Genomic DNA, 20,388 nt, shown 5'->3' on the forward strand with positions numbered 1-20,388 from the left:
CAGCAACTCATAGGTCCACAGAATTCTTATTGGCATCCACTGTTACTGGGTCGCTATAAAAGGACAGGGGCAGTACCACCCTGGCTGCGAACTGCTGCCCTCCAAAGCAGAAGTTCTGTACAGCCTGGGAGCTCAGTTCATCCTTTGTGTCAGTCTAAGTCTTCAGCTGCTGTCTTGGAACTGTGACTGGGTATGGTGGAACTGTCTGCCCAGACTGTCGTCATGTGCTGGCTAGCCCATAGTTCGATGGAGACTTTGCGTGGATCCAATGTTGCGCAGGGTACTGCCAGACACTGCGTAACTGTGCTAGAATCAGAGGATATTTATAGTGTTTAATGGAAGACTTGTCACATTGATATAGCACTTTCAAGCGCGTTCAAATCAATACCCATGTGCCTCTGTGGAGTGGAAATATTCCACATGCCAGCAATGCCTGTGTGCTTGCCTCTGTTCTGTGCACACAGCTGCATTGGAGCTGCTTTTAATTCAATAAAGCCTGAAATTTAGTGACGGCGTTACACAACTCCCCTCCTTGGGAATACCCAAACCCTGGATCCGAACCCGTGACCTGTCTACAACAGAAGACTTTACATACGAATTTACAACAAAGATTATTTACAATTTTCCTCTTACATTAAGCAACAAAGCTCAGAAGATGGGGCCCATTCTCTCTACGATTCTCATCCCACTAGCTTGTCCATCTGTCCTCATGTAACAAAAACCTCTATTCTTGTTTGAGTACCTCTTAAACATTAACCCCTCCAAAACATTAAACCTCGATTTTTGTGAATATCCCTTCATCTGTCCCATATGGCAGCTCATGTTATAAGCAACAAGGCTTGTTTCAACACCACTCAAGGTTCCTTGCCTTTCAAATGATAATCAGTTATTTACTGCAATACAACTCTCATACTACGATATCTATCTTCTTGTACCTCTTGTAATTTCTCACTAAAATACTTAGCTTACATGTAAGTGAACATAAAGTATAACACTACATATAACATGAGCTGAACTCCTTCCTTCCGTCCTCATCCGCAATTGATATACTAATACTTACACTTCTAAATAACATGCATGTTCTAACACAACCATAAATTACTCTGTCCTACTTCCTTGGTCTTAATCCATATGGAATCTCCTGTACATGTTGTGCAAGGTTTCTGCATTTCCTCTTCATCCTATTACCCACAGCTTGATCCCCAATGTTGACAACACTTCCGTCATTGAGTCTGGAGCACCTCGAAACAACTTCAGACGAGTTTGTAATTGAAGCTTGACATTTATTGATGATGTTGTTTCCACTTCCTGATGTGGCCCCAGATAACAAGTTACAAATTTCTTGGGCTTGCATTGGGGAACATATAGGTTCAATTATGTTTCCCAAATTTAATCTGTGGCAATGTGACCACACCATTTTCCAGTCACTCACCGTATTTCACAGCTCTGATGTTTGCTCCATAGACACACTGCCAAATTTCCCTCACTGTTTTAGCAAAATCCTTGAACTCCTCATGCTTGCCACCTCTCGGCCCTATTTTGTCAATCACTGATGGTGTGCTCCATCTGTAAAGTACCTCATATGGTAATAGTCTTGTAGCAGAATGGGCTTTTGAATTGCATCCACTTGCAGTGAAGGATAAACACACTTCCCAATCATTATGGTGTGTATTCACATTAAGACTCAACATCCTTCCAATTGTGTAATGTATTCTCTCTGTCCTGCCATTAATCTGAGGGTGCAGTGGATTGCCCTTAACTTTCTAACCTTTAGCAAATTGCAGTTTTAACAAATCTGATGTAAATTTTGTATCCTAATCAGTGATAATAGTTTCTGACACTCTAAATTTGAGAACCCAGCTGTTGACCAATGTTTGTGCTACCATTGGGCCTGTAAGGTGGGTACTGCATCATTTCCATATATATAGAAAATGATCATTAATAGTACAAATCGATTCACAGCTGGAGTCCTGTTGAACTGCCCGAGGATGTTCAGCCCAATCATTTTAAAAGGTTTCATTGTTTCTGGTAACCTCTACAAAGATATTAACTTATGGCTCATATCTGCCCATTATGTGCATTGCACACAAGCCCTTGCGTATCGATCCACATCTTCTTTCCTAGATTTCCACCATTAGAGTTCCACTGCATGCCTATTCATTGTTCTACAACACCCATGTCGTGACAATGTGAGGTCATGTGCTTCTTTCAACACTTCCTGTTTCAGTTTCACTGGCGCTACTACCCATGCATACTGATTACATTCTGCATCAGTCCAATGTGTTGCTTACCATTGCGCAAGGTCATGACTCAGTGTCTGTATCACCAGGCTTGTTTATGGCTAGCCTCAATGCCCATCCAGTCAGCGTACTAGAAAAGTCCTTAACCTCCCCCCCCTTTTCCCCCTCTACTCTTTTCAATTGCCAGAGGCATATGCTACCAGAAGCTCCTCTTTGTTTACCGATGGACCGAGAACACACCCTGTATCTTGATTAGTGTTGGCTGACAAAAACCTTTACTCACAGGCCAGAAAAATTAAAGCTGGGCTTGATGTCAATACTTTCTCTAACTCTTCAAATACGCTTTGGCATTTTTTTGTCCATTCCAACTTTGCCCCCCTTTTATTAACAGTTAAGTGTTTCCATTATATCTGCAAATCCTTGTATGAATTTTCTATAATAAATCCCAAACCTTAAAAAATTTAACTTTTAGTTATTATGAGAAATTGAAAATTGCCATACTACTTGTATCAACCTTGGATTTGTCTTGACTCCTTCAGTGCTAATATACATGCCCTAAATACATAACTTCTTCGAGTGCAAAATGGCATTTTTCCATGCCTAATGTTAAATTTGCTGCTTTTAATCTTCTAAAAACCCTTTGCAAATGTTGCATATGTGCTGCCATATCATTCACAAAAACAGTTACATCATCTACAAGGTTTCAGTCCCCTCAGTACTCCATGCAGCAAATGTTGAAATGTTGCTAGAGCCTTTTTTAACCCAATGCCATCCACCAAAAATGCTGTTTTTGGACAGTCTTTGGGTATCCTTCTATCTAATGAAGCCTCCTTAGATGTAAGGTTAATAATTTCAGTGATGTTCAAGACTGGATATGCATCAGTTATGGTTTTGCTGTTAAGATGTCTATAGTCACAACAGAATCTATATATTTGGTCCCACAGCTGCACTTCATGTACTAGTGTTTCTGTCTGTTACCCCAGCCACTAGCTGTTGATCAATAAATTCTTCTAATATTAATTGCAAACACTGTGGTACACAGGAAGGTCTAAAATATATTAGCAACCCTAGCCCTGTAGGGATATGATGCTGTGTTACGGGTGTTGCTAGTAAAGGCTCTTAAGGGGAAAAAAATCCTCAAATTCAAACAATAATTTCTCCATTTTTAATCTGATCGTACCTCTAAGATGTTCCAGCTCCCTATGCAATACAGTTTTATTGGCAGTTTGCACACTATCCTGATGAACACTGAGTCCCTACCCACGTCATCTGGTTAACAATATTCCTTTGGTGAGCTGTACTCCCATGAGCACCAAAATTATGTAAATTCACAGGCACTACTTTCCCATCCATTTCCTCCTGTACGTGTGCTGTGCTTCTCCTTACAAAACAATATGATGTGTCTAATACATCATTTCCTGCCAGTGGTTCTACCAATCACATTGCATTAACAGGCCATTCCGGTCCCATATTTACACAGATCAACTTCCCGGTATCTTGTGGCACAATAACATGCAAAATAATTCTAATTGTTGTTGACTGCAGTTCAAGTCGTTTGTCCCTTGAAACTGATGCACCTTGCATCCGTACTTCACTGGTGACTGTCTCACCTAGCTGGAATGTTATCCCATGTGTAAGTTCTACTATATGCCACCTAAGGTCAGTTGTGGCATGCTACATTATCCGAAAGTCTAGTCCTATGATCATGCAATAACTATCTCTTTCCCATTTCACCACTTCTACACATTGCTTAAAACACTGCATCTCCCCTGAAAATCTACCATTGCTAAAGCCCAAGATTCCATTGTACTATCTCCAACTCCATGAGGTCCATACTTGCCACTGACACATACACCCCTGAGTCTGATAAAAACATGTGCTTTTTACCCTTCACTATTCACACTATACTACATTCCTCCTCTGCATTCATATTAGGTGCATTGAAATTTCCGGAATGTACAAATTTCCTGGCCAGTAAGGCAAAGCTTACATAGGTCGGACAATATGCAGAGTACATGAAAGATGCGTTGAACATGACCACCACATCTGCCTTCTCGTCCAGTGAGTCGGCCGTAGCTGAGCGTTGTTTTACCACATGACACTCTATGGATTATTCTGCCACAAAAGTCTTGGCCCCAGCTAAGTACTTTTGGGATTCAGTAATTAAAAGATCTGTGGAAATATGTCTAGCACAAAGTTCTATTAATTGGGATGGTGGCATTCAGCTGGACAATGCTTGGGACCTGGTGGTCTCTTTAATATCTTCTAAGAGAAAACATTTTATTCACAATTACACATCTGACATTTGTTTTTAGTGATATGAGCACACGTTTGTCAGAGGATGAACATGTAGTTTCACCTTTGCGCAGGTGCCTATGCACCACGGGTGGAATAGTATATGCAGAGGCCGCAGATTTAGATAGAGGATGCTCCTGTGACAGTCGCCAATGTGCATGCATTTCCGCGCAAAGTTTTGCTATAAAGCCGACACTGTTAACTAGCAGTCTCCAGTGGTGGACACTCACCTGAAGACGGCCAGACAGTTGCCAGCCAAAATATTGTGGCAAGGAGTCAACATAGTCCGGCTGCAGTCTTGAGAAACCTCATACAGTATTCAGTACATCGGGAAAACTTCAAGAATCTCAATACTCCTTAGTATTGCCATGGAATTGAAAACTACCAGCCGGTTCCCCTGTCTGTACAAACATAAGCCTCAAATCCATATGCATCACTTGCTTAAACTCCGTGCTCTCTACACATAAAATGGAAAAAATCACAAACACCAATAGTTTTCTCATTCACCCCACTGTTTGATGAAACTGCAGGTCGTGATTGTGAAGCAGTGCTGTGTGGAGGTAGATTCTGCTGGCAGTAGTCATCAGACAAGGTCCACAAGTAATCCTGACACAATTCTGTAACAACATGGATTGAATGGGGTTGCCACTATGGTGTAGAGATGATGGAGTGGCAGATTGTGGAAATTGTGGTGCTGGCCAGGGGTGGCTGGGAAAACTCTACTGCAAGATACTACATATTTGATTTCATCTTGAGTTACAATGTCAAAGTGCTACAATGCCCCTTGATATGCCCTTTGCAGGTGCGTGGTCAAGCATTGGTGCCAGTGCTGTCGGAAGGTCATGGTGGCAGGCTGGCCTTTTGACATCGGCATCCAGTTTTGCTCACAGTATTTACCCCACTCGGAAGCATATACCTGAGTTAGTATTGTGTATCCCAGAGGCGCGGGTCGCTCCCCTACGCTCTGTAAAGGAGTATGGGACTCATCATCATCATCATCATCATCATCATCATCATCCCTGAGTGAGCAGTCCGCATGACATGTACATCTGCTTGATTCTTAAAAGCGTCTGCTGCTGCTGGGCTAGAAGATTGCCCTGGTACTGATAGTGGCAGTAACGCCCTGGCTGCAAACTGCTGCCCTCCAGGACAGAAGTTTGTTGCTGCTGTGGAGCCTGGGGCTCATCTTTTGCATGACCACAAGTGCAGACTTAGAATCATGAGCTGGTCTGGTGGATCTGGCTGTTCAGACCAGCATCAGCTGCCAGCTGGCCCATAACATGACGTCGACTTGCATCGACCATATGTAATGGAGGTTGCTGCCATACTGAGCATAAATGTACTAGAATCAGAACAAATTTGTAGAGGTTAATAGCATACTTGTTGTGCCGGTATGTTACTTCCAACCATGTTCAAATCAACACCCCTGTCTCTCCATGATGTAGAAATAGTGCCTAACCACCTTGCAGTGTACAAACAGCCTAGCTTGTGATCTTACAAATCAGCACTGTGCCTGCCTGCCTCCTTGCCTCACACACAGCAGCATTGGAGCTGCTTTTAATTTAGTACTGCCCAAAATATAGTGATAGCAGTACAAAACCCACATTTGCATCATATACTCTAGTAAATTAGTAGCTCTTTCCTATATGTAATGCACTCCTGACGTGCTTATATGTAATGCACTCCTGACGTGCTAAGAAGGATCCTACAATTCTCAATCCGATTTAGGCCTTCCACTCGGTTCCAAATCACAGGTCCGTGATAGCAACCTGTAGGGATTGATGACAGCTTGAGAACCCAAGCAGTAGGCATAATTGGTGCCAGTGGGCGTTGCAGTTTTCAGCTGGATGTACTCAGTGCATCCCATGGCAACAGGCAAAGTTTCCTCAACATATTGAACAAGATCACCTGTTCAGAATATAGAGCAGACACTGTCCTTCCTTCTCAATACTTGGGGAAACACCAAGGGGCTGCAGCTACGTAATGCTGGCGCTCCTAATGAACTGTAAATCCACCTTTTGAACTTGTTTGGACCTATCAGGATGATGAGTTCCAGTCCTAACAAGACGAGGCACCCCATGCTGGCTTAGGTGTACATTCAGCATTGGACGAAAATTTGATCCCATTTGTTATGCATAAGGGGGCAGCGTTTTAGTCAGTTATCACTTTTTGCTTTCCATTAAGATATTTGTGACCCTGCCACTGTTAGCCATTCATACTCAGGTAGGCTGACCATGTTGAGTTTATGGGAAGGTACTGTGATATCCGAGATCCAAGGTGTCACTGTAGGCACCAGAGATTCCGTAGGTGCCTCTCAATGTCACTGCAGTTCAGGACAGCAGCCTGGAGCCTATAGACCATCACCGATGCAACTGCAACTATTTCCCTTGCACCCACACTCAACAGGTGCTGCCTGTATGCATATTTGACTTATTTACATCTATACAACAAGGAATATAGCACTGCCCAAGCAGTTGCTAGATGCAGTGTTACTACCTTTCTTCCATGTTCTGTGAGCTAGGAACTAAGGAAAAGAGAGAGAATTAACACTATTAAAATTTATTATAACTGCTTTAGTTCACTATTTGTTATCATCATTAAAAATTCCTTTGTCCTTTAAAAGACAGGCTTTATACATTATTATTAATAGCTCATTGTCTAGTCTTGGATGAGAGCTGTAAGATGACATCCTTGTACAAAATGTGACATTAAATGTAGAAGTGGTATCAAAAAGTGAAAGGTCCTCTGTCGTCATTGACAGAAAATAATACACTGAATTCCAAACTAATGGGTTTACATTCATGAACAGAGATGGAAAGCACGGATGTCCTCCACAATCAAGAACGGAACAATGATTGAGAAAGTGTTCACTTGAATTACTGACACAATCCATTCATTTGCAAAGAAGTCGAATTTTCATTTGTGGAAAGAGCAGTGTTGATGTTGTGGTCTTCAGTCTGAAGATTGGTCTAATGCAGGTCTCTACACTGTTCTGTCCTTTGCAAGCTTCATAATTTCTGCGCAACTGCTGCAACTTTTATTCATTTTTATCCTCCTTACTGTAATCAAATCTTGTTCTCTCTCTACAGCCCCCCCCCCCCCCCCCCAACACACACACACACACACACACACACACACACACACACACACACACACACACACGCTCTTCCCTTCATTATCAAACTGATGATTCCTTGATGCTTGAGGATGTCTTATCACTGGATCTCTTCTGTTAATCCATTGTGTTTGTTTTCTCCCCAGTTCAATTCAGTACCTCTCATTGGTTTCCATTTTACCCCTCTCATCTCCAGCATTCTTTGGTTGCATAATATTTCAGAAACTTCTGTTCTAGGCTGAAATGTTTATCATCCATGATTCACTTCTATACAAGGCTACACTCTATACAAATGCTCTCAGAAAAGACTCCCTAATACTTAATTTATATTTATTAAAATATTTCTTTGTTCAGAAATGATTTTCTTGCTATTGTCATTGTTCATTATTGCACTGCCCAAATAGCAAAACTTACCTACTAATTTTAATATCTCATGTCCTATTTATTTACCTCTACATTGCCTGATTTAATTTGACTGCACTCTATTGCCCTTGTTTCACTCCTGCTTGCTCAATGTACAGATTGAATAACATCGGGGATAGGCTCGCTTCTCAACTAATGTTTTCCTTTCATCTCCTTTCACTCTTATAACCCTAGTCTGGCCTCTGTATAACTTGAGGATAATCTTTTGCTACCTGTTTCTTATACCTGCTATCTTCAGAATTTTGGAGAGTATTTTCCAGTCAATATTGTTAAAAGCTTTCTTAACTCTACAAAAGCTGTAATTGTAGGTTTTTTTTTGTGTCTTCTAAGGTAAGTCATAGGGTCAGTATTGCCTCAAATGTTTATTCATTTTTTTTCCAGAATCCAAACAGACCTCCCTACAGACAGCGTCTACCAGTACTTCCATTTATTCTGCAAATTATTTGAGTTAGCTTATGGTTCAGTAATATTCAGTTGTCAGAATCTGGTTTCTTTGGAACTGGCATTGCTACATTCTTCTTGTAGTAAGACAGTGTTTCACCTGTCCTATATACCTTCCATATGAGATGAAATAGTTCCTCATGGTGGTTCTCTTAAGGATTTCAATAATTCTAAGGGAATGTCTGCTGAGTATACCTGTTACTCTTATTTTTTAGTCATCTTTATTCCCCATTTCATGCTTTGTTTGTTGAAATTTTATATTTTCTCTTTCCGTGAATTAAATTAAATAACTCCTGTAGTATTTAAATTCTCAACTCCACCATTTCTCATATACAGCTTGCTCAGTACATCTTTTCAACATAATCAATCAATCAATCAATCAATCAATCATCATCATCATCATCATCATCATCATCATCAAGAGAAGACAAAACTATACTTCACATCTGGCTATTTGTTAACTGGGTCATTCCACGTCAGTTCAACCAGGGGCTCCAGCTCATAGTCTCAGATTTGACTGAAATTCAATACACTAATACTACCATGTGTGGAACACTCGTGTACAAAGTATTAGTTTCCCCTGCCAATTAGTTCCAGAATTATGACTTGTGAAAGAAGGTGACGTGACCCGGAAATTGCAACCTGCATCTGGCAATATATCTTCAGACCCAACTTCAGGTCTTAATAACTTTGGAACTATTCCCCACAGTCCAGTGAAATTTTTGAAATTTTTACAACCCAGTAACATCCATTTAGAGAACACACTCCATGAATCAAAACACCAACAACATATTTCTGATGGGAAATAAAAAAAATCCCAAAATGTGATTAAAAAAATGTAATACGTTAAAAGGTACATATTGTAGGTGCCCTCTATGCCAAATATAATTCACACAGAAAGGGTATAAATGTTTTGTGCTAAGCTTAATGTGGCCTAAACACACACAGAACTCATCATGCCCATATCAGCCACAAAAACTGAGTTACATGCACACGAAAATACAAAAATTTGAAAAATTACCTGAAAAACATGGATTTTCGAAGTGTGGTAGCACAAAAGGGACAAGTGGTATCCAAGCCAAATTTCACACACTGCATAAGTAGACCACAATGATATATATCTCAAAATTTCAGCATGTTATTGGAAGACATTTGTGTGCAGTGGATGTTGACAGATGTATTTGGTGATGTGGCCGTTGTTCCACAACACAATTTTGTAAAAACATATCGTAAACTGTTCTGCCTCCTCTTATCCTCTCTCACAACTGTTTAATCACTAAGCAACAACATATAGACAGATTAACACAACCTATCATTAATGTTTACTGCACCTTAACTGCTAAAAACCAGTAGATAGTGCTTTGAACAGAAGTTCTCCCACACTTCAGCTACTGTACTCTGTACATTGAGAGGCAAATTGTACTGTCTTCCTGACACTGCGGTAGGAACTGGAACTGTCATAAGAATATGTTCAAAAGGAATCCAACACCTGTCTGCCAAACATGGCCAATGAAATGATCTTGCTGGTCCTGCTGGTGCCATGAAGTTCACAAATGCATCACGTTCTGCTTCACAACATTCTGCAACACATCCTAAGTACCATTTGTCGTCATAAACAGCAATATCATAGCACCCTGGTTGTATGTTGCTGCTTTTGCTTCTGAATCTTGAGTCAGACACACTGTGAAGACACATGTTGTGCATGAACCTGTAGTTATAACAGGACAGTCTGCTCATCTGCACATTTTCAGAGTCCACTGGAGAGAAGTGATGATGGCTCCTAGTGCCTGCAACAGTTTTAACATGTTCTAGTCTGCTTTTTAGCAACTCTTCTACTGATTTCACCTCATCTTTCGAAACATGTATGCCAGAGATATTTTTCTGTACCCAGGGAAATAATTGGAGAGGTGTTAGAATGTGACCTCCTGTAGGGTGCTGCAGACTAGCTCATGATACCATGTGCTTAATGGTAGCACCAATTCCATCACATACATTTTTACTATGACTTGTTGCAAAAAAAAATTCCATTCTGCGTGAATCTGAGAATCCTGGTAATGCATGCATAAATTTTGAGATTTTTTTTACAGTTTTTGTACTGACTAGCTGCCCCATCACTGAAGTATTTCACAAAATGTATGTGAGGCAGCTTGTTTTTCACATATGCCATGACAGTGCGAATGTGGGCATGAACTGCAATGGCATCATGAATTAAACATTCACTAAAAACGTACAGGTTCATCGACAGACGCATCACCTGATTCACCTCTATAATAAATCGCAAATGGCTGGAGAGTTGCTTGACTGTTGTCCCAATGATATCGTTGGATGGCATCTTGAACTATAAATGCATAATTTTCAGGAAAGTCTAGTATTACTATAATTTCATTTTGTTTGTGGAAGCACTCCTTGGGTTGCTTTTATTTTCCTAGCTTGCTTTACCATATATGTAGAAACACTGAATTCCTTTGCAGTGTACCGTATTTACTCGAATCTAAGCCACACTTTTTTTCCGGTTTTTGTAATCCAAAAAACCGCCTGCAGCTTTGAATCGAGTACAAAGTAAGCGGAAGTTCTGAAAAATGTTGGTAGGTGCCGCCACAACTAACTACTGCCGTCGAATATATGTAGCGCTACACAGGCATGCTTTGCAGGCACAAAGATAAATACTGGCGCCAAAACCTCTGCGACAGTATAAATAAAGGTGGAAGATGAGCTTTTTTCTACACCCCAAGTTGCGACCACTGCATTTTCATACATTATCCAACAAAGTAAATACAAATTCCATATTGTTCATCTTCGAATGCAGCAGAATTTCAATGTACTACGAAAATCTGACTGGCAAGACTGTTTGGGATGTTTGTCAATATGACCAACTCTAAGTTCTGAATTTTTTCCTACCTGTGAGAAGAGATGGTTGCTAATAAGAACTTTTATGTATTGTGAATCACATGCAGTGTTCTCTTCACCATAAGAATAATACGAATATAAATATTTTGCCATGTATTGTTTCGTGTTTGCCGCTATCTCATTTAAACCCTGTCTGCCTAATAAACTACGAAACCAGAGTGAGACACCAGAAAACACGGAAGAATATATATATATATATATATATATATATATATATATATATATATATATATATCATGTCATGTTTATATCAAGTCTATTATTTGGTTCTTGTTGATCATTATAGAAGAAAGCAGCTGTGTAAGGAACAACAAATAGCAGTCTCTTGCCATTGTTTTGCTAATGAGACGATTCCTCTCTTTTGTTTTTTAATTGTAAGCGGCGGTAACGTGCACAAAAGCAAGCCATGCCGCGAGCGACGACAGGTCGTAAACACACATTATTAGAATGCGACAAACAATGCATGACACAGTACAGTAATGCATTTTCAGCTTAAAGTGACGTAAACACCTATAACAAAGAGAACAGCACTTATTGGATCAAAGAAAAATAAGCAATCAATTCAAACCAGACAAAGCACATGAAAAAGGAAGGGTACCGTTATAAATATGGATGGAGCACCTGACGCATAGCAATGGCTACCTGGTAAAGTTTAACTGCTAAGCTTCCTACTCGAACCAAACTACTGTAGCTGTATCGTCATTCATTCGACCTAAACTGTGTCTCATATTACAATGGACCAACTTTGTTTCAATTTGGAGGTGCGGCCTAAAACTTTTCTCTTCCCTTGAATTTCGAGTCTCAAATTTTAGGTGCAGGTTAGATTCGGGAATTTTTTTCCCCCTTGATTTCGAGACACATTTTTCAGGTGCGGCTTAGATTCGAGTAAATACGGTAGTCAATAGACCAGCTGGAAGGTGCAAGGGTAAGAATAGCTAGATTTTCTGGCATGTGGATATGCCACATTTTTCTTTCAAATCATTCACAATTTTGTCCAAATCAGAGCATTTCTGGCATGATTTCTGTTCATTTGGAGCAGATAGTTCCTCCTCTTTCACCATTAGTGTGTCAGCTATTTTGTGTATTAATTCCATTTGAGCTTCTTGTAGTTTTCTTCTACCATATCTGGGCCTGTCTCTTTTTGCAGCTTTGTGTCTCTTCATGGGAGACAAGCCAAGAACAGTCACTGAAGTATTTAATTGCTCATCCGCTGTGGTTGTAGGTGGCTGATACTCTACACTTCACTGTCTTCTTATGAATCCGAAATGGATAAAAAAAAAACTTCTTTGTAGGAAAGAATACTTATGCAGAAACACTTTCATATGATGATAACAGATACCAAAGTTTCCTGGAACTGTACTTCTTGTGCCCACTGGGTATATCCCGGATCTCGATAGCAACAAATTTTGGTCCGATTCATCCACATCATACAGTACAAAGTGAATGTCACATTTTGTTCGACTTTCAGATGCTTGTGCTCTACCAATACTGCAACTTGTTTGAACAAAAGCGCCATTAGTACACTCTTCTGTCTCCATACTGACTTTCCACAACAGTACTGACCAGTCTGAACTAGAATCTTAAAAAAATGAATAACCTGTAATTGTTGCTTGTTTCCTTTGTTGTTCCTGCCTAACAATGACTCATTCTGTCCCTAAAAACTACCATTGTTTAACTTTCTGTTGCCTAATGGTTCCCAACAATTGCCCCAGCTTTATCTGAAACAAGCTGTCTGCATCATCACTATTACTTGCTAAATCATGTTAAAAGAAACATAACCAAATACATCTCTGTCAACTTTTATTGTACGCAAATCCATTGCAATAACAAGTTGAAATTTTGCCACATAGTATATTATGGTTTACTTATGCAGTGTTTGAAATTTGGCTTGGATATGACTTGTCCCTTTTCTGCTACCACACTTTGAAAATCCATGTTTTTTTCAGGTAATTTTTCAAATTTTTGTATTTTCGTGTGCATGTAACTCAGTTTTTGTGACTGATATGGGCATGATGAGTTCTGTGTGTGCTTAGGCCACATTAAGCTTACAACAACAAAAAAAAGTACCCTTTTTGAGTGAATTATATTTGGCATAGAGGGCACCTACAATATGTATCTTTTAACGTATTACGTTTTTTTAATCACATTTTGGAATTTTTTATTTTCCCTCAGAAATATGTTGCTGGTGTTTCGATTCATAGTGTGTGTTCTCTAAGTGGACGTTACTGGGTAGTAAAAATTTCACTGGACTGTGGCAAATAGTTCCAAAGTTATTAAGACCTGAAGTTGGGTCTGAAGATATATTGCCAGATACAGTTTGCAATTTCCGGGTCACGCCACCTTCTTTCACAAGCCATAATTATGAAACTAATGGGCAGGGTAACTTAAAATTTTGTACATGAGTGTTCCGCACTTGGTAGGATTGGTATGCTAAATTTCAGCCAAATCTGGGACTGTCAGCTGGAACATTTTTTCAAATTGCTTGAATTGACATGGAATGACCCAACTGACAAAATAGTTGGATTTTGGACAGGGGTGTTACTGAAGGTTGAGCAAGAGATATTGTTCCATATTTGTGTGGTTTGGTGGCTCAGTGGTTAACAGTCAGACTACAGATTAAAAGGACTCAAATTCAATCCACTGCCAGTTTTAGGATTTTTGTCTGTCGCTCATCGCTTCTTTCGCCTCTGGCAATGTTTATTTTTGTTAATATGAAAAATGTCGAGTTGCACTGTGGTTCAGAGTCCAACTTAAATTGCAAGTCCCCTACAACTGGTTGGATATGTCAGCTGAAAGATAGGAATAAGGCAACGGAATCCCACCTTCAACAGGACCTTGCCTAGTACCGCATTGTGGTAATAAATCCAACCTTCAGGTAGATGTCAGCTTTACTTTTTTAGGTCATGATGCAATGTGACACTATCCATAGATGTTATTGGTCTTTATTTTATTTCAGGTACAGTGAATTTAATGCTTTACCTTCTTACACTTAAGTATTATGTTTCTTATACTTTATGTGTGTGAGGTAGTCACAGTAACCTAATTTTGTTTCAAAATGGGGCCCCCTTATTTAGTGAATGTCAACAGGATACTATTTCTGCTGCTATAGCTATAGATAACTAGAAAAGAGTTCTGACCTAACTCTGCAACTTATTTATATGTTAGGCAGTCAAACACTAAAATTTTATTTTGTATGAAACCAGTAAATATTGATTTTTTTTTTTAAAGTTCCATACCTCAATCTGTAAAAATGGAATTCTATTAGGGTAACTTCGTTGTCCATCCCCTTTTCCTCAGCAGTAGATAAAGATATCAAGTTGAAATTTATGTGAGAGAAAAATCCAATCTTGGTCGCAGATGTTTAATTTTAAAATTTCAATTTCACATTTTGTCTGTGGTAGGCATCTTCAGATTATCTACTATGAAAAAATTACAAAAATAAGTGTAAGGAAACTTCCTGATCCCATCTTGTGGAAAAACATATTCTATGGCAATACAGTAGGCTAAAGAAGCACATAACAAACAGCGGACACACACACACACACACACACACACACACACACACACACACACACACACACACACAAAATAGAATCAGTATAGAATCAGTAAAGACAGAATGAAAACCATTCCTATGAAATTTGATGGCAAAATGTCCCTGTAAGTACAAAAATGTTTAAGGAAAATGATGTAAATTTGGCTTTCCGGTTAACAACACCCTAAAACTGCGAGTAAAACAAACTGAAAAGAACGTATTACAAATTTGATGGCTCTGGAGTATACAAGATTGATTGTCGTAACTGTGACAAATATTATATCGGTCAGATGAGCTGCTCTTTTAATGTCAGACTTGAAGAACATTCACAGACAAGGAACAAAACTGCTTTGAGATAGCATGTATCTGAAACTTGTCATTCTATAGGGAACATTGTGAATAGTATGCATATTCTCCACAGGGTGGAAAAAGGTTGTGCTTTTAACTTGTTAGAAGAGCTTGAAATTTATAAAGCGAAGAAACAAGAGCCAAGAAAAGTGCTTAATTGGCAGAACGATTTCATGCCCAATGCTTACTTTGCTTTGTTTGACAATGCTGTACTTTAATCACTGAGCACCTCTGTTTTTATATATCTTTCTGATAGTTTCACCTAGTATAGAGTGCTTTACATGTTTACTTTGTTTTCATTCATTGTGCACAGTACGCTAGTGTTTTCTGGTTCCTTCTCTATTTATATAATATACTTCATTAACTAGATTACCTCCCTCATGCCATGGTACAGGGTTTTATCATTATTTTCTTGGAATGGCGTGCCACAGGATATGGAGTGGGCCTTCTGGCGGTCACATTCCTCTAACCACTTCTCACCTATGCAGTGTTGTGGCGTAAGCGCCAACAGAGGGGGCTGATTATGTGCAGCAGTCTATTTTCATTCATTGATCTCCTTTAGCTATTTGTTTTATAATTTTTATATTATTCAGTGTAATTAGAAAGCTGTTTATTATTTATTTCATTATCTAAAATATCGCCACTTGAGCATATGTCAAGTACTGGCTCTTAACTTTTTCCTTTTTAACAATCTATCATTTGTCAGGTTTTATTTCAGTGGTTTTTATTACTGTAATGCCTTTTATATCTTATAAACTGACTACAGAATTTACTGATTGTGCCCCCCTTTTAATTTTCCATCATACAACTATCATTGAAGAATATGTGTACGCCTACAGTAACGACATCTGGCGAACTTGCAGCACAAACATTTTGTGGCTACAGTACGGTAGTGTGTTTTGAACAGTAGTGCTGCTGTCAAGATGACTCTTGTGTATACTATTTTTTATATATGTTTGACGATTCTGGTGCTGATTTTGTGTTTAGCATTTGACAATGCCAACCATGGTTCCAGTATATTAGGTCATGTTTTTATAAAATAGGTGTGCCTCATCATATTTAAGTGCACAAATACACATGTATGTCAGTAATACTTTTCCTCATGGTCTATTTTATTATTTTAAGCTGTAGACAATCGGTTAGTTGTACTCGTGTTTTTCCCATATTTTTCTGCATATCTGAAGATGCTCATTACTGATTGAAACTGATAGTCTGGGGACTTAAAAATTTATGACCATAGATGTGAAGTAAAGGAAATTTATTCTATGGGAATAGTTTTCATCAAATTTACAGAAACTGGTCAGGGCCCAGACAGTCCAGAAAATGATTATACAATGTGAATACATTGGCGAAATGTAATTGGAATATCGAAAAGTTAAAAATGCCCAAAGCATGTCAAGTTGGTTCCTGAAACAAACCGGAATGACGGAAAAATGGCAGTGAAAAAATTTTCAGGTTTCATAAACTGAAATCATTCCTGTTCTTTTCAGGAACCCACTTGACAGGCATTGGGGATTTTCAACATTTTGATATCCCCATCGCATTTTGCTGATGTATTAACATCATGTAATTTTTTATGGATGGCGTATGGCGTTTGCTGTGATCAGTTTCTGTAAGATCATGAAAACTTTTCATGTAGAGTATATTTTTGCACAAGATGGGATCAGGATGTTTCCTTGTTCTTACTTTTGTAATTTTTTGCATTTTAGATAATCTGAAGATGCTCACTACATGCGAAGCACGTCATTGAAATTTGAAAATAAAAACTGCTACAACTAAGAGTGTATTTTTATCCCAAATTTTACATTGGTTGCTGTATCAGTGGAAATGATGGAATGGATGAAATTTATGTCAAATACTAAGGTCTACGATCTCATGGGGTGTAAAAAATTTAAGCTTCCAAGTCAATGCAATCAAAAGATACAACCATTTATGTCACATATTTTGATATGTGCAAACTCATTCATAAAAATGTATAGATGAACTACCTAAGGAGGTGTGCTGAAAAGAAATGCCCCTGAATTTTTTTAAGTGAAACATCTTAAAAGTTTTTAAAATAAAACAAACGTTATTAACAAAATTTTGAAAAACACAGCCCTCAGTCGTGAACACAATTAAGTTGTGACCTAGGTTTCAGTGTCACAAGGGACACCTTCTTCGGGCAAAATTAAAACTAAATGTTACAGCATAACGTACCAAAAAATACGAAAGCTGTGGTCATACCTGACAGCATCAGATAGTCAGAATTAAAATGAAATGCAACAGAGATGCAAGCCACTAAGGACTGGCATGTGTCCTCTGCTACAGTCAACACAAAAGTTTTGTGTTGCCTTTCATTTTAATTCTGACTATCTGATGCTGTCAGGTATTACCACAGCTTTCGTATTTTTTGGTACGTTATGCTGTAACATTTAGTTTTAATTTTGTCCAAAGAAGGTGTCCCTTGTGACACCGAAACCTAGGTCACAACTTAATTGTGTTCGTGTCTGAGGGCTGTGTTTTTCAAAATTTTGTATCATACATCAGTCACTGATTGACAGTCATGTTAAAAACTTTAAAACATTATTAACATTATACATCTTTATTCTTTATTTCTACATATTTGCAGCGCTCTGCCACTAGAGGGCCCTGAGTTGTAGTGTATATAGCAGTGTGTAACATGACTATTTCGGTGCATGAGAAACAATGTGCTGTAATCAAGTTTTGAATTCAAAGTGTTCATCCACACGTGGAACAATGCCAGACCACACACGAGCACTGTGACATCTGTAACAATCTGACACCTTGGGTTCGCTGTCATCGATCATCCTCCAACTTGGCCCCATCTGAAAAGAAGGGGTGAAGTTGTGGGTCTATCAACAAAGTCAAACATTCTACAGTGATGGTGTCAACAAATTGGTCTCTTTTAAGAGAAATGTTAGTCTCCAGGATGTCTATTGAGAAATATTTATGGAGACACGAAAAATAAGGATGTGGAATGTTAATTATGTTTGTTATTTTTAAAAAGCTTTAAAAGTTTTCACAGTAAAAATTCAGAGGCATTACTTTTTAGAATGGCCTTTTACATGTAATTAAGTTTAGAGCAAGAGTCCTAATAGCATTTGTCCAGGTTTTTTTTATCGGTGAAATCCCTTTAAATCCTTAAAGATATGATGCCAAAGTACCTGCAGGAATCTGTGGTGAATATGTACAACTATTTACGAGAAGTCGGTGCAAGTGAAAGTTGAAGAACATAAACTCTTCCATTAAAAGGAACAAAATACTGTTGTTTCTGACATGAAAACTGATAACAAAGTGACTTTCAATATAATTATAAAATAGAGTATGAACAGGTATTATTAGTACACTTACTATTTAATTTTATCTGCTGTATGAATCCAACAAAAGGTTGTAAATTCTTGCGGTGACTGGTCTCAACTTCATTAAGTCATCTCCAAGAATTTAGTTAAAGATTCAAAGTAAAATTATCTGCATAGAACAGCTTTTATAATAAAAGTAACTTATCTTATGGAAAAGAAATGGTCAGTATTTTGTATTATACCAGCTGAGAAACCTTGTATTGCCTAGGTGTTCGAGATTTTATATCTGTGGAACTTATTTTTGACTAAAGCTTCTTTGTATGCAGCATTTGAAGTAGTATGATTGGGGACATGATCAAAGAGCTTGCTTGCTTGCTTCACCAACATGGGAGAGAGCCACATAGAGCTGGCCTTGCAAAAAGCAACTGACACCAAGGGCCACGCCTGCAACACACAGTGTTTGCAATTGTGCTTTATTTATGGTAATGGTGTAACATAATTTCATTGGGAGCTGTACGCATTTAAGGGAAATGGTAAATCATTAGGAATCAGTGGGATTTGGGTATAAAAAGTTGCTCCCCTGACCCACTTACCATAAAAAATTCTGCTTCTGTGATGATTAGAGAGAAGCAATTTCAAGCCTGTGTGAGCAAAGGGGGTGGGGGGGGGGGGTTCTGAGGAGCGAGATAATGTGTAATGCTCTCGATCAGATTTACATCACACCTTGCTTTTGTAAGAAGCTTCCAAAGAGTGAGTGAAGCCAGATGTTCTCGAGCTGTAACAAGTGTTGCCTCACGATCTTCATTGGATTCTTGAGACTGCATAGTCCTGTCTTGTAACTGTTCAGGTTATGCAGAGGCAGTTGATTGTTTTTTAGGCATTTTTATTTGCAGACAAAATCTGAATCAAAATGTACACCTAACAAATAGGCAGCCCACTCACAAAGGGAACATAATAAATCTGCTTTTTCTAGCAAATAATATAAATGAAACTATTGAAAAGAGCAAAGCAATGTTGTTAAGTTTTTAATACACAACGCGAAATCAGTAAATCCATGTATTCTGGCCAAGTAAATTCAGTATTAGTCTGTATTTGCAACAATATGATCACAGCACTTAAATTACACTTTAAAATGTGCTAATTTTTTTCTCGTTCCAATATGTTGTTCCAAGCTATGCTCAAGTTACCTGTGAAAACTTCAAGAAAATTTATTTAGTGGTAATGATAATTATAATTATTATTTGATGTGTGTCAATTGGACATCAGGACACCACTTCAGTGACTTGCATGTCCAACTGTGGAAAGAATACCTACAGTTAGTCGTATCTGAACTATGTGTCATTTCTGGTGACTCCTCACTTTGTTGAGAGGTGAATCTGAAGTTAAAATGAAGACTGAAAAATCCGTGGTCCAAATGAGATTCTTTCTATGACCTCCTGGGTCCCAGGCACGTGCTTTACCACTAGACCACCCAGCCCAACATTTTTGTTTGGTGGTTTTGGTGATTAAGATGTTTAGACAAATCAGGTTTTGATGAAATAAACCTACACATTGCCCCAAGCTATGCTCAAGTTATCCGTGAAAACCCCCTTAGTAATTCATTAAGCAGTTCTGCTGATTAGTGTGTTCAAACGGATAGACACATCAGTTTTAAAGTTTTATTATTACTATAGATCAATACTTTACAATTTTGTATAGTCTATCAGTAATCCATGCCCTGTACATTTGGAAATTAAGTTATTTTATTGCTATGTAAAACAAAAACAGTGTGTAGAAGGCATATGT

At 38.6% G+C, this 20,388-nt stretch overlaps 1 protein-coding gene across 4 annotated transcripts in view; it reads left to right on the plus strand.

Annotated features, from left to right (window-relative positions):
* The window catches only part of LOC126297885 (GTPase-activating protein and VPS9 domain-containing protein 1), a 280,670-nt gene that overhangs the window by 104,436 nt on the left and 155,846 nt on the right, over positions 1-20,388 (plus strand). The window lies entirely within an intron of this gene.

This window comes from Schistocerca gregaria, chromosome X, assembly GCF_023897955.1.
Source record: "Schistocerca gregaria isolate iqSchGreg1 chromosome X, iqSchGreg1.2, whole genome shotgun sequence".
Classification (NCBI taxonomy): Eukaryota; Metazoa; Arthropoda; class Insecta; order Orthoptera; family Acrididae; genus Schistocerca; species Schistocerca gregaria.